We start from the raw sequence: 11,731 nt of genomic DNA, 5'->3' as shown, positions 1-11,731 counted from the left end.
TTGCTGTCCTGACATGTTTATAAATAAAATATGGCCTACTGGCCATATTTTACCATTACCCAGAAATATACATTTTCTTGGGTTGCATAATAAATAAACAAATGTTCTAATGGAGAGTGAAAACAAGTACATCTTAGGTCATTATTTAAATAAAATTTTTCAAAATTATGAGCTATACCAAGGTCTTGCTTTCTAAAGATATTTTTAGGAATTTCATAAAGAATCAGCTCACATATTGATGACTATCCTTTCTCATCACAGATTCCCAAGGGCTCTATAGATTTAATAACTCCAGAGTGCTGTGACTGTTCTTTCAATTATTTTAGTTATATAGTAATGGTTATTTCATGCAATGGTTTGAATTTTTATCATTTGTCAAGTGAAGAAATAAACAATGAAAATAAACAGAGGGATTAAATCTAAATATAACTGTTAAAGTCAGTCATACTTTTAAAAAAATCTATCATTTTTAATTAATGACTCACAATTTACAAGCTAAGACAGTGTAAATCTGCAAAGAGTGATGTGCATTTCCTTATTTTGCATATCAATATAAACTTATACATAAGATGTGAAATAATAAAAATACTAGATGAAAATATGAATGAATATATAATCTCACCAAATGCATAAAATTGTAAAGGAAAACAAAATGTATTTTATTCTAGTAACATAATACAATTTATGTACCTAATAAAACTTTAGTAGAAATTCTATTGGCTCTGCAAGTCTGTCAAGTTTACTTATAACCAGCCTATATATGTCCTCTGACTTTAAAGAATTTACAACTTAGCACATGTTTTCAAATAAAATAACTTATAAACATCTGTAAAAAACATAAGTGTTAAATCAAATATAGTCTGTAGTCCAAGTCAAGTTATGCCAATTCTGGAACAGTTATATGAAATTAAACAAAAAATTGTTCAAAATAGTGTTAATTTCTATTTGTAACACATTTCCCAAAGGCACCAACTAGAATTGTTAAAAATTACATAAGAATTTTAATATTCTTCAGAAAATGAAGATTATTTATAAATCAAATATGTATGTAGTTTTCTGATTTTTAACTTACATTCTTTTACATGTCTATTATAAGACTTAGACATAAAAATGGCCCACTGAATTTTTCTTGCCAAATAACAAGAAACTGGAAAGCTGCTACATAATCCCACTTGTCAGCAATTTTACAGTCCTATCAGACACTCTTCTGTGTCTTTTAGTATTTATTTTGCTGTATCAAATTGGATGCCAAATTCATTTTCTAAAGAGTTAAGTCTGAGTTATTTCTCAATTAACTTGTCTTATTACTGAAATTTGCATTATGCCATCAAGGAATGCTATCCAAGTGAGCAACCATGCTTCTAAATCATTAAACTTCATGCAAGCATGACAAATATAGCTATTGAGGCTTCAAACTTTTGGATACTATTAACTTACAGTCTAATCAACTGGAGAATTTAAAGTTCTATCATTGTTACAAAGAACCCCAAGACATATGTTCAAGAAATGACAACAGGGTGCAAGTCTATAGTGATTTGGTTAAACATTCCAAGTTCTTTATAATCATCTAATTCACACCTCTAAAGATAGTTATATTATCTTTACCCTTCTAAGCAGAGTGATTTTATTTCTATTGCTGAATTTGTTAAACTTATTCCTTTCTTAGTTACTTGATTCATGTATTTTCTGACTGGAAAAATTTACTTGAGATTTTTCTGCATCTTTTTAATTCTTCAGATTCCAGCTCATTTTTATTTTAGAGCAGTTTTACAAAATTTTGCATAGATAGTACAGAGAAGCCCCATATACCCCAGGCCTATTTTCCCCTATTATTAACATATTACACTGCTGTTGCTTAGTCACTAAGTCATGTCCCACTCTTTTGCAACACCATGAACTGTAGCCTACCAGGCTCCTCTGTCCTTGGGATTTCTCAAGCAAGTATACTAGAGTGGGTTGCCATTCCCTTCTCCAGGTGATCTTCCTGACCCAGGGATCAAACCCAGGTTTACTGCATTGCAGGCAAGTTATTTACTGCTGAACCACCAGGGAAGCCCATTTGTTACAATTAAAGAAATAATATTGATACACTTTTATTAACTAAAGCTCATACTTCATTCAGATTTCCTTACTTTTTTTTCTTTTATTTATTTCCCCTTTTATTCTCCAGGGTCCTCTCCAAATACCACATTTCATTTAGCCATCACATGTCCTCTGTCTCCCTTTGGCTGTGACATTTTCTCAGATTTTTCCTGTTTTTAGTGACTTTGATAGTTTTGAGGAGTACTGGTCAGTTATTTTGTAGAATATTCTTCACATTGTATTTGCATGTTGGTTTTCTTATAATAGGATGGGTTATGCATTTTTAAGAGGAAGAGCACAGAAGTGAAGTATCAACTTCATCACATCATGTATTAATAAAGGTATGTAATATCAGCATGATATCACTGCTGATATTGATTTTGATCACCTGGCTGAAGCAGTTTGCCAGGTTTCTCATCTGAAAAGTTACTCTTTTTTGTATGGTTTCATGCTGTACACTTTATTTTTTTTTTTTAATAAATTTATTTATTTTAGTTGGGGGCTAATTACTTTAGAAGATAGTCACTACAGGCAACCCACACTTAGGAGGGAAAGTACTACTTCTTCTGCACAGATTTGCCTATTCTTTATATCCATTCATCTGTTCAATCACGTATGTACACCAGCATGGACTATGGATATTTGTTTTATACTTTCACTTATAATCTAACACTTAAATTATGTATTGTGATGTTCAGATTGTTTCAGGGTGCTCTTTCAGTTGGTTCCTGTGTTTGATATACTCCACCATTGTGGACTTCTTTCTTGTGCACTTCCTTATTGCAAATTCACCTTGAAAATTTCCTGTCCCAGTCTTAGAATCAGTTATTTCTTCAACTACCACTAGCTCCCTATTTTGAAGAATTGTATTAAAAATCAAGATATGGGCACTAGGTATGCTACTGAGGTATCACTGCTTCTAAGATTATCAGATAACAGAACAAGAAAATACATGTAGGTATATTACATATATTCCCACTTATACATACATATCTATAAATAAGTATTTTTGTAAACCATCTGCTTTTATTTATGAGCTAAAGTACATGAGTGCATAGTGGGGTCTCCAACTCTAAGTAATTATCACATGGATCATTCTAACCTCTACCCATTATTATCTATAAACTAACATTCCAATAAAGAGAAATCTGACATTCACAATTCATTAATTTATTTAATTGTTCAATTACAGTGTAAGTATATAATGCTATCAGAATTGTGAAGCTGTACTCCTATGGAAAACAACTGTATCAACTACAGTAGAATGTTTATATAGTTTCCTTTGTCTTTAGTCTTACAGACTGCACTTATTTCCGAAGTTACTTAGTCATACCATTTAGCCTCACCTGCTCTAGTGAGACTGTCTCATATATTTTTAAGATACTTTGATTGATTGTGTGATCACTTCTGCATTCCTTCCTGAGATTCTCTAATCTCTGAAATGATTTGTAAAATGTATATACCTTAAGGTTCACACATTGTGTTGTAAATTTCTACAGGTTTTCAAAATACATAGGGACATTTATCTACCATTACAATAGCATACAGATTAGTTTTATTGCCCTAAAAATCCCCTGTGCTTCACCTTTTCAACCCTCTTCCTCACCCCCTGGAACTCCTGAGACACGTCATTATAGTTTTTCCATTTTCAAAATGTCATATAATTTTAATTATAAAGTATGCAGCCTCTTCATACCAGCTTCAATATGCATTTACAATTCATCCATGGTATAATTAGTCATGGTATTATTGCTTTATTTTACCCTGGGGATTTTATGTTTGAGAGGAATATGAATTCAACTCAGCTAAATATGCACCTGTACTATGTAAGCATCCATGATTACCAATTAGATTCAAGGAAAACTTGCAAAAAAAAAAAAAAAAATACTGAACCAGCACAAGTTAGTCTTGTTGAATACTTTAATAGAATATTTCTTAGTTTTTGAAAACTTTTCATATTTTTTTGTAATGTATACTATAATTTGAAGGCAATCTCAATAAAATAAATTTGTTTTTTAAACAAAAAGGAGAGACTCAGAGTTACAAAGTATAATAAAGCTCTTGAATCTCACAATGGTATTAAACACAACATTGCAGTTTAAAATAAAATAGCAGAAAAAAACCTAACTTATACAAGGGTTTTTATTTTAAACATATGAATAAAAAAAGTGTTGTAATCTTTACTAATAATCATTTACTATTAAACCAAAAACACCAGACCAAAAGATAGGGTTTTAAATTCCAAGACTACAAAACAACCAATTTTGTACATTTCATGTGATTTTTGGATGCACAATAAAATATTATCATCAAAAGTTGAGAAAGAAGAAAGAGATCTGAATGTAAGATTAAATGTTCAGCATGACCTGAGAGAAATTATCCAGTACTGGAATTTATAATATTTGATTTTCAGAACCAACATTAACTGATTGTAAGATGCTGGATGTTAACTTGAATCTCTGACACCGCCTATCAACTCTACACTAAGCTATGTGTATCACATGGATGGTATGAAGATAAAATGAGGAAATAAATGTACATATGTTTTGAAAATGGCAGTATGCTATACAAGGGTAAGCTAGTAGCAGTAAATGTGGTGAGCTTGCCTGTCTGGCCCCACACACTCTCACACATCTCATCCCACACCATACTGCTCCTCTGGCTTCAGCCACACATGCCTCCATTCTGTTTCTCAAGGCTTACTTTCTCTTGTGAATGGTTTTCGCACATGCAGTTCCTTTACCTGGAGTATGCTTTCTTTCAGTGTCTCATATACATCCTCCAATCCCTGCTTTCAATACCCTTTATGTGGTTTAGCTTTATTCACCCTTCATATATAAGCTCAAGTTATACTTCACAGGGAAGCCTTCCCTGACAGCTTGAAAGATGAAAACTCAAGTAGAATTACTGTGTTGCAGTCTAGAGGCAGAAGCACATCTTCTTCAGAGGTCATTGCCCTCTTATAGACTTCAGCTGACTGAGTAAAACCTACTCACATCACAGACAGTAGTCTACTTTGCTCAAAGTCTACTGATTTAAATGCTAATCACATTTTTAAAAATATCTTCACAGCAACATCTAGGCTGGTGTTAGACCAAACAAGTGGACACAGTGCCCTAGCCAAACTAACACATAAAATTAACTATCTTATGTACAGATACCCACATGCCTCACTCTTACCTCCCTCAATTCTATTCTCAAATGCAATCTTAGTGAGTGCTTTCCAAACCAGCTTATTTAAAATTGCAACATAGCCATCTCCACGTCACCTTCTCTCATTTCCTACTTAATTTTTTTTTCACAGAACATATTGCTAACGTATATACAGTATAATTAATCTACATACATATATAGCTGCAATAGAATATAAGTTTTATAAGGACAAAGATTTTTTGGTCAGTTTTGTTAACGTGATCTTTGGGAGGTATATAATAAAAACTTACTGAATTAATGAACAAAATCATAAATAAGATTTGATTACCAAATATCTCATTTACTAGTTACACACCTTGATAAATTAGTATTTCCAGGTCTAGGCTTATTAATCTATAAAAGAGTTATTATAATACTATTCAACTATATACTAACTATAATGACTGGCACAATAGCACTAATGCTAGAACTACCTATACTTGACAAGATACATAAATATTTAGAGAACTGTGAAACTGCTTTGATTTCTTTTTCACTGACCATCTCTAAATTGGCTTTGCCCCAGTGCAGGCAGGGAAGAGAAATAGACTTTGATACTATTGATAGCAGATTGATCAATAATAAAGAGTTTATTAAAAAGAAGTATGGTTTTGACCTTTTTTTATTGGTATTGTCTAGATAATGTTATCCTTTTCAGAGTATAATAAATTCTGGCTGAAAATGCTATGGTACACTCCCTAGATCTTGAGATTGCAATTTTGCCTTCAAGAGGATGAAAGAAGGTAAAGAGACAATATTACACAGTGACTGTGAATACAGACCTTGAACTTAGGTTTTATAGACTCAAGCTTCACCACTAACCAGCTATGCAATTCAAGTGTATTAAGTAAACTCTGTAAACTTGTTTCTTCAAATGTAAAATTAGAATAATAACAAATATATCTATCCTATAGGATTGCTCTAAATACTAGAATACATAATATTTGCAAAATACTTAGCACAAAATTTCATGCACAATAGGGACAAAAAGTTTGTTTTTGTTGTTTCTGTGGGCATTATTCTATCATGTGATCATCTTCAAAACTGAGGAAAATATAAAGGCATTGATCAAGTTACTCCAGGGATTTTTACTAGAGTAATATTCTGACCTTGAGGGCACCCTATGTTATCTTCACTGTATGAAACATCATGAAGCCACTTGGGTTTCCCTAGTGGCTTAGCTGGTAAAGAATTCGCCTGCAATGTGGGAGAACTGGGTTCAATCCCTGGGTTGGGGAGATACTCTGGAGAAGTGAACAGCTACCCACTCCAGTATTCTGGCCTGGAGAATTCCATTGACTGTATAGTCCATGGGATCACAGAGCCAGACATGATTGAGAAACTTTCACTGCACATGAAACATTACTTCCTAAAATTAAACAACCTATACATTAATATTGTACTATGTGCCAAATCCTAAGCAAAGTGCATTTAGTGTGCACATTGAGGTAGGTGCATGATACAAAATATTTCAGACACACCCACTTGATGCAAGGGGTTCAAAATTTATACTGTAAGACAATAAAGAAACAATAATTTGAAAAGACATATGCACTTCTATATTCATTGCAACATTATTTATAATAGTGAAGGCATGGAAAAAACCTAAACATCCATTGACCGATGAATGTATACAGAAAATGTGGCAAATATATACAACAGAATATCATTCAACCATAAAAAAAGAGTGAATCTTGACATTTGCTCAATGTGGAAAACCTTGAGGGCATTATGTTAAATGAGATAAGTTAGAAAGGAAAAGATAAATACCTTATGATCTCATATGTGGAATAAAAGCCAAAACTATATAAAACAAAATCCAAGTTCATGAATAAAGAAAACAGAAGATTGGTGATTGATGGTTGGGGAGGGCAAAATGGGTGAAAGAGGTCAAAAGTTACAAATTTCCAGTTTTAAAGTGAGTAAGTCATGGATATATGATGTATAACATGGTGACTATAGTTAATAATACTGTATTCCATATTTAAAAGCAGCTAGAGAGTGAATCTGTAGTTTTTATCACAAGGAAAAAAAATTTAGCTATGTGTGGTGACAGATGTTAACTGGACATACTGTTGTGCTACTTTTGCAAACATATCTTCCTCAACATAAGATGGGGTTACAAAATGATAAACTCTTTGTAAGCTGAAAATAACCTAAGACAAAAATGTTTTTAACACACCTAACCTGTTGAGCATTATAGCTTAACCTAGCCTATGTTAAATATGCCCGGATTATTTACATTAGCCAACAATTGGAAAAAAAAAAATCTAACACAAAGCAAATTTTATAATAAAGTGCATATTATATAATAATTTATTGAATATACAGCTCCACCATCAACAGAAAATTGGATTAAAGATTTACTGAGCATGGCCCTGCCCATCAGAACAAGACCGAGTTTTCCCCTCAGTCAGTCTCCCAACTGGAAGCTTCCATAAGCCTCTTACCCTTATCCATCAGAGGGCAGACAGCTGAAAATCACAATCACAGAAAACTAACCAATCAGATCACATGGACCACAGACTTCTCTAACTCAATGAAACTATGAGCCATGCCATGTAGGGCCACCCAAGACAGATGGGCCATGGTAGAGAGTTCGGACAAAGCATGGTCTACTGGAAAAGGGAATGGTAAACCACTTCAGCATTCTTGTCTTGAAAACCCCATGAATAGTATGAGAAGGCAAAAAGATGATCTTTCCAGATCAGTAGGTGCCCAATATGCTACTGGAGATCAGTGGAGAAATAACCCCAGAAAGAATGAAGAAATGGAGCCAAAGCAACAACAACACCCAGTTGTGGAGGTGATGGGAGATGGAAGCAAGGTCCAATGCTGTAAAGAGCAATATTGCATGGAACCTGGAATGTCAGGTCCATGAATCAAGGCAAATTGCAAGTGGTCAAACAGGAGATGGCAAGAGTGAACGTCAACATTTTAGGAATCAGCGAACTAAAATGGACTGAAATGGGTGAAATTAACTCAGATGACCATTATATCTACTATTGTGAGAAAGAATCCCTTAGAAGAAATGGAGTAGGCATCATAGTCAACAGAAGCATCTGAAATGCAGTACTTAAATGCAATCTCAAAAACGACAGAATGATCTCTGTTCATTTCCAATGCAAACCATTCAATATCATAGTAATCCAAGTCTATGCCCCAACCAGTAATGCTGAAGAAGCTGAAGTTGAACGGTTCTGTGAAGACCTACAAGACCTTCTAAAACTAACACCACAAAAAGATGTCCTTTTCATTATACCAGACAGGAATGCAAAAGTAGCAAGTCAAGAAATACCTGGAGTAACAGAAAAACTTGGCCTTCGAGTACAGAATGAAGCAGGGCAAAGGCTAATAGAGTTTTGCCAAAGGAACACACTAGTCATAGCAAACACCCTCTTCCAACAACACACGTGAAGACTCTACACATGGACATCACCAGATGGTCTATACCAAAACCAGATTGATTATATTCTTTGCAGCCAAAGATGGAGAAGCTCTATACAGTCAGCAAAAACAAGACCAGGAGCTGCCTGTGGTTCAGATCTTGAACTCCTTATTGCCAAATTCAGCCTTAAATTGAAGAAAGCAGGGAAAACCACTAGACCATTCAGGCATGACCTAAATCAAATCCCTTAAGATTATACAGTGGAAGTGACAAATACATTCAAGGGATTAGATCCAATACACAGAGTGTCTGAAGAACAATGGATGGAGGTTCGTGACATTGTACAGGAGGCAGGGACAAAGAACATTCCCAAGAAGAAGAAATGCTAAAAGGCAAAATGGCTGTCTGAGGAGGCCTTACAAATAGCTGTGAAAAGAGGAGAAGTGAAAGGCAAAGGAGAAAAGGAAAGGCATACCATTTGAATGCAGTTCCAAAGAATAGCAAGGAGAGATAAGAAAGCCTTCCTCAATGATCAATGCAAAGAAATAGAGGAAAACAATAGAATGGGAAAGACTAGAGATCTTTTCAAGAAAATTAGAGATCCCAAGAGAACATTTCATGCAAATTTGGGCACAATAAAGGACAGAAATGATAGGGACCTACCAGAAGCAGAAGATATTAAGAAGAGGTGGCAAGAATGCACAGAAGAACTATACAAAAAAGATCTTCATGACTCAGATAATCACGATGGTATGATCACTCACCTAGAGCCAGACATCCTGGAATGCAAATTCAAGTAGGTCTTAGGACGCATCACTATGAACAAAGCTAGTGGAGGTGATGAAATTCCAGTTGAGTTATTTCAAATCCTAAAAGATGATGCTGTGAAAGTGTTGCACTCAATATGCCAGCAAATCTGGAATCCTCAGCAGTGGCAACAGGACTGAAAAAGGTCAGTTTTCATTCCAATCCCAAGGAAAGGCAATGCCAAAGAATGTTCAAACTACCATAAAATTGCACTCATCTCACACGCTAGTAAAGTAACGCTCAAAATTCTCCAAACCAGTCTTCAACAGTACATGAACTGTGAAATTCCAGATATTTAAGCTAGTTTTAGAAAAGGCAGAGGAACCAGAGATCAAATTGCCAACATCCGTTGGATCATTGGAAAAGCAAGAGAGTTCCAGAATAAACATCTACTTCTGTTTTGTTGACTATGCCAAAGCCTATGACTGTGTGTATCACAACAAACTTTTGAAAATTCTTAAAGAGATGGGGATACCAGACCACCTGACCTGCCTCATGAGAAATCTGTATGCAGGTCAGGAAGCAACAGTTAGTACCCGACATGGAACAATCAACTGTTTCCAAACCAGAAAGAAGTATATCAAGGCTGTATATTTTCACCTTGCTTACTTAAATTACATGCAGAGTACATCATGAGAAATGCTGGGCTGGTTGAAGTACAAACTGGGATCAAGATTGCTGGGAGAAATATCAATAACCTCAGATATGCAGATAATACCACCCTTATGGCAGAAAGTGAAGAAGAACTAAAGAGCCTCTTGATGAAAGTGAAGGAGGAGAGTGAAAAAGTTGGCTTATAGCTCAACATTCAGAAAACTAAGATATGGCTTCTGGTCCCATCACTTCACAGCAAATAAATGGGGAAACAATGGAAACAGTGACAGACTTTATTTTGGGGCTTCAAAATCACTGAAGATGGTGTCTGAAGCCATGAAATGAAAAGATGCTTGCTCCTTGGAAGAAAATTTACTTCCAACCTAGACAGAATATTAAAAAGCAGAGACATTATTTTGCCAACAAAGGCCCATCTAGTCAAAGCTATGGTTTTCCTGTAGTCTTGTATGGATATGAGAGTCGGACTATAAAGAAAGCTGAGCGCCAAAGAATCATTGCTTTTGAACTGTGGTGTTGAAGAAGACCTTGAGAGTCCCTTAGATGGCAAGGAGATCCAACCAGTCCATCCTAAATGAAATCAATCCTGAATATTCATTGGGCGGCCTGATGATGAAGCTGAAACTCCAATACTTTGGCCACATGATGCGAAGAACTGACTCCTTGGAAAAGACCCTGATGCTGGGACAGATTGAAGGTGGGAGGAAAAGGAGATGACAGAGGATGAGATGGTTGGATGGCACCACTGCCTCAATGGATATGAGTTTGAGTAAACTTCAGGAGTTTGGTGGACAGGGAGGCCTGACATGCTGCAGTTAATGGGGTCGCAAAACATCGGACACAACTGAGCAACTGAACTGAACTGATTGAATGCTCTACTGAAAGTGAAAAACAGAATGGTTGTATGAGTACAGAATGGTTGTAGAGGTATCAGTCGTTCACCCTCAAGGTCCTGTGTCTGATTGGGAGCTGTAGCTTATTGCCACTGCTGCTACCCATCATTGTAAAACAGTATTGTAATGCCTATGGATCCCCAGATAAAAGATAAAAATTAAAAATTCCAAAAAAAAAAAAAAAAAAATTCCAAGTATTGTTTCTATTGAAAGTGTATAACTCTCATACCGTTGTGATTTGAAATATCATAAGATGAACAATCACAAGTTGGGATTGCCAGTACTGTATAAACAAATATCAAAACATTACATTGTGCACCTCAAACTAATATAAGGTTATATGAATTGTACCTTAATGATAGAAAATGTTCGCATTTGAATCAGTTCTAATGAGGTGGATGAAACTGGAGCCTATTATACAGAGTGAAGTAAGTCAGAAAGAAAAATACCAATACAGTATATTAATGCATATATATGGAATTTAGAAAGATGGTAATGATGACCCTATATGTGAGACAGCAAAAGAGACACAGATGTAAAGAACAGACTTTTGGACTCTGTGGGAGAAGGCGAGGGTGGAATAATCTGAGAGAATAGCATTGAAACATGTATGTTATCATATGTGAAATAGATTGCTAGTCCAGTTTCAATGCAGGAGACAGGGTGCCCAGGGCTGGTGCACTGGGATGACCCTGAGGGATGGAATGGGGAGGGAGGGGAGAGGGGTTTCAGGACGGGGAACACATGTACACCCATG

This window comes from Giraffa tippelskirchi, chromosome 2 (genome assembly GCF_054371585.1).
Source record: "Giraffa tippelskirchi isolate mGirTip1 chromosome 2, T2T-mGirTip1v1.2.pri, whole genome shotgun sequence".
Lineage (NCBI taxonomy): Eukaryota > Metazoa > Chordata > Mammalia > Artiodactyla > Giraffidae > Giraffa > Giraffa tippelskirchi.
The sequence above is the reverse complement of the archived record's forward strand: the minus strand, read 5'-3'. Positions refer to the sequence as shown.